Here is a 6682-nt window from a genome sequence, read left to right as displayed (position 1 = left end):
TGGAGCTCTGTCAGAGTGACTTTCCTGACCAAGGCCTTCTCCCCTGATTGCTCAGTTTGGCTGGGAGGCCAGCTCTAGGAAGAGTCTTGGTGGTTCCAAACTTTTTCCATTTAAGAATAAGGAAGGCCACTGTGTTCTTGGGGACCTTCAATGCTGCAGAAATGTTTTGGTACCCTTCCCCAGATCTGTGCCCCAATAGAATCCTGTCTCAGCGCTCTACAGGAAATTCCTTCGACCTCATGGCTTGGTTTTTGCTCTGACCTGCACTGTCAACTGTGGGACCTTATATAGATAGGTGTGTGCCTTTCCAAATCATGTCCAATCAATTGAATTTACCACAGGTGGACTCCAATCAAGTTGTAGAAACATCTCAAGGTTGATCAACGGAAACAGGATCCACCTGAGCTCAATGTCGAGTCTCATTGAAAAGGGTCTGAATTCTTATGTAAATAAGGTATTTCTGTTTTTTATGTTTAGTAAATGTGCAAACATTTTAAAAAAAACTTTTCGCTTTGTCATTTTGGGGTATTGTGTGTAGATTGATGAGAAAAATAAATATTTGAATACATTTTAGAATAAGGCTGTACTGTAACAAAATGTGGGAAAAGGGAAGGGGTCTGAATACTTTCCGAATGCACTGTATTGTGATATCGGATCATTCTCCGATATCATGTTTAATTACACCAATAGATAATGAATTTAGCGACAGAGTTTGGACCCAAAATGTATTTACTACATTTATTTCCATGATGGAATTGAAATGTCAACTGACCAATGTCGATAGTTTCAAATACACGCTTACATTTAAAAGTTACATATCACAAAATTTCGATGTGAAATCTTTTGGACATCAGAGCAACCTTGACAGAATCTTATTTGAGTCAGAAAATTATGTTCATCTGATAGGTAAGATATACAAAACCTTACAGAGAGCATATCCAACTGTATAAACTATTGGAACCAATATTTTAAAATAACTGATGTTGGCACAAAATGAAGGGAATGTTGGAGCATAACTAATGAAATTACAGCTAACAAAAATGTATGCTTAATCCAGTATAAAATAATGTATAGAATGTATTACACAAGACACAAAATTATCCGATTCTACAGCAGAACGGCAGAGTTCAATTTGAGGTATAAAACTAACAAGGATTCAATAATCCATGTTTTCTGGGAATGCAATCAAATCCAGAATGTATGGGCGGGGCTAGAATGTTGGCTGTCAGAAGTATTACAAAGTAAATGTAATTTTAATCCTCACTGCATGTTTCAATATATGGCATATGGGGGTGTAGTGAGAAACCCAATGGGCTGGATGATTCTCTTCACGGTTCAGAACAAATATATTGTGGGTCGGAAATGGTTTAGTTAGTCTCTATGCTGCGCTGCAGCGGATTTAGAAGCTACTAGTAGGCAGCCCACTCGCTGTGGCGTGATTTCGGGTGCGTTCGTAAATTCACTCTGGCTGTCTACTCCGATTCAGAGCACTCTCGCCTGGGGGTGCTAGAGCGCAGAATAACTGCTAGGGCTCTGCTAGGGCGAGTAAAAGGGTCAGAGTGAGGTGTTCTCTCATTTATATCTGGAAGTAGTTAGCCAGTTAGCTTGACTGCCGTTGTGAGGTCAGAACGATCAGATCAACCCTTCTCCTCCGCCAGAGCGTCCAGCGTGCGCTCTGAACAATCTGAGAGCGAAACACTCTGAATTTACGAACTACAATCTGACAATGTACTGAATTTACTCATTTACAATCTGACAACGCTCTGAATTTACTAATTTACAATCTGACAAAACTCTGAATTTACAAATTACCACAGCGCACTCTGGCACTCCATATTGAATTTAAGAACACACCCCAGATTGTATGATTGATGGATGAGCGCTAGGTGTTTGTTCACTCTGGTTGCTAGGCAACCCAACACCACAGCGTGGACTGTCTGCTAGTCGCTACCATAGAGACTAACTAAAACATTTCCGACCCACAATATAATTGTTCTGCGACGCAAACCGACCCATGGGTTGAAGGAATGTTAATGTTTCATTCCACCCGACAGCTGAATTTTTTTGGAGGTCACCTACTGGAACCGTGGGTACCAGATTTGATGCAGGACTCTACTGGCAACCCATAGGAATCCTGGCTAGGTTGGGGACTAGTACCTTGCCAGTCCTGTCATTTGCCAAAGTGGAATGCAATAGCTGAACAGAGATGGCAAGCAGGCTATAGGAATTCCCACCCAGTTAACTAAAACGGTGGAAGCCCTCAATGGCAATGACCATGCAAAAACGAGTTATTTCTAAGTAATAATCTCTACACATCTCTATGATGAAGACCCACATTTGGTATCTTAATATTGTGCTGTGATTGGTAAATATTTTGAAAAGAACATTCATAGATAGAAAAAATGTCTGAAACCTCTGATTGGCTCATATAAACTCAGCAACAAAAACAAAACGTCCCTTTTTCAGGACCCTGTCTTTCAAAGATAATTCATAAAAATCCAAATAACTTCACAGATCTTTGTTGTAAAGGGTTTAAACACTGTTTCCTGTGCTTGTTCAATGAACGATAAACAATTAATGAACATGCACTTGTGGAACAGTCGTTAAGACACTAACAGCTTACAGACGGAAGGCAATTAAGGTCACAGTTCTAAAAACTTAGGACACTAAAGAGGCCTTTCTACTGACTCTGAAAAACACCAAAAGAAAGATGTCCAGGGTCCGTGCTCATCTGCGTGAACGTGCCTTAGGCATGCTGCAAGGAGGCATGAGGACTGCAGATGTGGCCAGGGCAAGAAATTGCATTGTCCGTAATGTGAGACACCTAAGACAGCGCTACAGGGAGACATGATGGACAGCTGATCGTCCTCGCAGTGGCAGACCGCGTGTAACAACACTTGCACAGGATCGGTACATCCGAACATCACACCTGTGGGACAAGTACAGAATGGCAACAACAACTGCCCGAGTTACACCAGGAACGCACAATCCCTCCATCAGTGCTCAGACTGTCCGCAATAGGCAAAGAGAGGCTGGACTGAGGGCTTGTAGGCCTGTTGTAAGGCAGGTCCTCACTAGACGTCACTGGCAACAACTTTGCCTATGGGCACAAACCCACCGTCGCTGGACCAGACAGGACTGGCAAAAAGTGCTCTTCACTGACAAGTGGTGGTTTTGTCTCACCAGGGGTGATGGTCAGATTTGCGTTTATTGCCGAGAGAATGAGCGTTACACCGAGGCCTGTACTCTGGAGCGGGATCAATTTTGAGGTCGAAGGATCGTCATGGTTTGGGGCGGTGTGCCACAGCATCATCGGAGTGAGCTTGTTGTCATTGCAGGCAATCTCAACGTTGTGCGTTACAGGGAAGACATCCTCCTCCCTCATGTTGTACCCTTCCTGCATGCACTGCAGAACTTAATGCAGCTGGTGGCCACACCAGATACTGACTGTTACTGACTGGATGGGGGTACAGATCAGAAGTGAGTCATACTGTAGTGAGTAAGGGTGTTATATTTAGGTGGGGTAAGTCTGCAGGTAGAGAGTTTTTCAGATGACAGTTAGCTGTGTACTGGGGAAGCGTAGGAGGCATGGGCTAAACTGTGATGATTGGGATGACATCAGGTTTCAGTCAAGTGGAGTCAGAGCTTTGACCAGATTTGAATGTACGGAAATACCTTGATCAAAAAAGGAGCAAGTAATGTGTCGGTCATTTCGTCAAATGAATGGGAAATGATTCATTCTGTGACATGTTTACATGCTGTACTGTGGTTTTAAGTACCTGACATTTCTCCTATTGCAAGCCAAGTGTATTACGGAGGGAGTGGTGTCTGCTCGGCTGTTACCAGTCAAACGGGTTTACTGAACAACCTCTGTAATTCTACAACCACCTTTAGATCCAATAGGGCGGCGGCTCACAGTTGGCCCAGCGTCGTCTGGGTTTGGCCGGTGTAGGCCGTCATTGTAAACAAGAATTTGTTTCTTAATTCACTTGCATAGTTAAATAAAGGTTAAAAAAAAAGAAAAAATATATATTTAAAGTAGTGACTGAAAAGTACAATGAAGATCCTACCACACACACATTTACATCTAGAATCCTGAATGCATGTACACAAACATAGTCAGAAACAATGACGCTCACATATAAACACATACACACATTATGGCTAGTCACACATACACTCATGTGAGAGTGAGACATTTCACACTCAAGCTTACACACACACACACACACAATCATTTATTGACTCACTTTAGAGGTAAATTATTTTGTAGACGGAGAGAGAGAGAGAGAGAAACAAAAACACACATCTATGTAATTACCCTTTGACTTCTGAAGGCAGAGTTTTTGTTGTCAAATTACTCACTTCGTGAGAAAAACATTACCTCACCTGATGTGTGGAGAAGATGAAGCTGTGTTTAGTTTTTTTATTTATAGAGTAGCTTTTCGTTGACCACAGTCTATGTAAGGACTTCCCAAAATGAGAATTAAAAGTACTACCGTCATGTTATGTAGCAGTGCCGCTAGGTCTCAGGATAAAAGGTTACCCCACGTTTGATGAAACGATAAAGCTCACTACTGTCATCTAGTGGACAGTATGAAGTGTGTGTGTGTGTGTGCAGGCACGTGCACATATAGCGTCTACCTGGCCCTGTCCCTTTGCACTCCCACTCCCCCAATGCCCTTTTGGGTGGTAGTATATAAATATTTTTTTAAATTGTACACATTTTTTGTTGTTGTTGTTGTTTTGAATCTACTGCCCACAAGTCATCGTGACATCATGAAGACTGAAATAAATAAATAAATAGGTCTATGCTAAAAAAAAGAAGCTAAATGGTTCACTACAAAGGCAGTCAGTGAGATATGAATTATGAAAGTCGATTGATGAAAGTTGGTGGATGCCCTTTTTTCATTTTGAGCACCTATCCCCTAATAAGTCGGTGCACGGACCTGTGTGTGTGGTGTGTGTTTGTGGGATATGTGGCAGAGAGAACAGTGCCATGTTTTTACTGCTCTGTCATTTGTAAAACTGCTGCTGTTATCACCTCTCTGAATGCCAAACATCATTAAGGTGTCCATGAGCTTCAACCCCCCCCCCTCTCTCTCTCTCCCCCTCCGTCAGTCAGTCAATAAAGCAAATTTACATCCAAATGAGAACATAAGCTGAAATGGGGGGGGAACGAGACAGGAGATGAGGATTAGTGTGTTAGCAAAATAAAGGTGAAATGAGCAGTGACACATTTGTCAGGGACAGAGAGGAGAGGATGATGAAGGACAATGAGGATGAGTGCTGCATGCTAACTGTGTGTGTGTTCACAACATAGAAATACACATTTTTGAAACGTCCAGGTTGTCCTGTATTTTTGGTAAGCTACTCTTGATGTGGCAGTGGGACACTTAGAACTCATAACTGAATATCTTCGGGAAATGAGTTCTCATTCCTGGAGACAGTCTATTAACTGTTAATGCATACGCCTGTCCAATTAGGACATGCTCTGGATCTTTGGTGACTACTATGTCATTTCTAAACCTCCGGCTTTGGGCATTATGAGCAGAATTACTGTTTTACCTCAATTAGCCATGAAACCCCTAGTTTGAAAGCGACTGTTTTTCTGAAAGTAGTGTTTCCCTCCATTTTCCCCCACGGGGGCCGGCCCACTAACAACTGGAGTTCTAGCCAATGAGCTTTGGCCGCTTGCTATTTGAGTGACAGCTAGCAAGTTGCACATGCAGCAAAGCGAGAGAAAGAGCAATGATGTGGTGCAGATATGTGACGTAGTAAGCAATTTTCAGGGACCTCTTTTGGCTCGTGACACTACTTTAAGTACTGCTGGCTAAAAAGTATACAAAAGTACTTTCAATTTCTTTCAGCCTTGACTGCAGTGATTGACCGAGAGTGCTGGTTTCCGGACAAACTGATGATGTTCTTGTAAATCCAGCAGAGGGCAGCAGAAGACACAAATATAGGAGTTAGTTGATCTCATTTTAAAAGGATGAGCAACTGCAGTATGGATCTCGTGGGTGTGTGTGTGCGTTTGTGTGTGTTTCCATGTATGTGTGTGTACCCTTATGCACCCTTCTGAGACAGATAGTGTGTGTCCTCAGCCTCAGTGTATGTCAAGGTCAAGAGATGAGGACATCTGTGAGGGGGAGAGGTAGAGATGAGGTGTGTAAACGGTTTGAAGTGGCCAGAGAGTGTGAGAACCAGGGTTGGAACTGTAATCAGTTATGTTACCATTTAAAAAACAGAATCAGATTACAGATACTTTTGAAAAACTAGATGATGACTTCTTGGATTACTTGTAAATTCAGAAAGGATGTTTGCGAATTTGTAAAAAACATTTGACACCTTTCTGTTTTCTCAATAACATTCAATTCAGCATTTAAAAAAGGCACAACTTTACGTTTGTTCCACCAGAGCGAGTCTGACTACAAGTCAAATGTGTTTGATGGATCCTTTTTGTCTTCTTCTAATGATTCACGAAAAATGATAATATCGGTACCAGGATTTGAATGGGATTTGTGACACAAATGCTAAAACGTTAGCATATGGAACTAGTATCAGAGAACTAAACCAAAACATGGATTGCTGTCAAACCTTGTCCATAGACTGCTTACAGGCTAAGGAAACTAATGTGACATTTTGTAATTTTGGGTGAACTATCCCTTTAAGGGGAAAGTAA

Source organism: Oncorhynchus tshawytscha, linkage group LG30 (genome assembly GCF_018296145.1).
Source record: "Oncorhynchus tshawytscha isolate Ot180627B linkage group LG30, Otsh_v2.0, whole genome shotgun sequence".
NCBI lineage: Eukaryota > Metazoa > Chordata > Actinopteri > Salmoniformes > Salmonidae > Oncorhynchus > Oncorhynchus tshawytscha.
Note: the sequence above shows the minus strand (reverse complement) of the source record.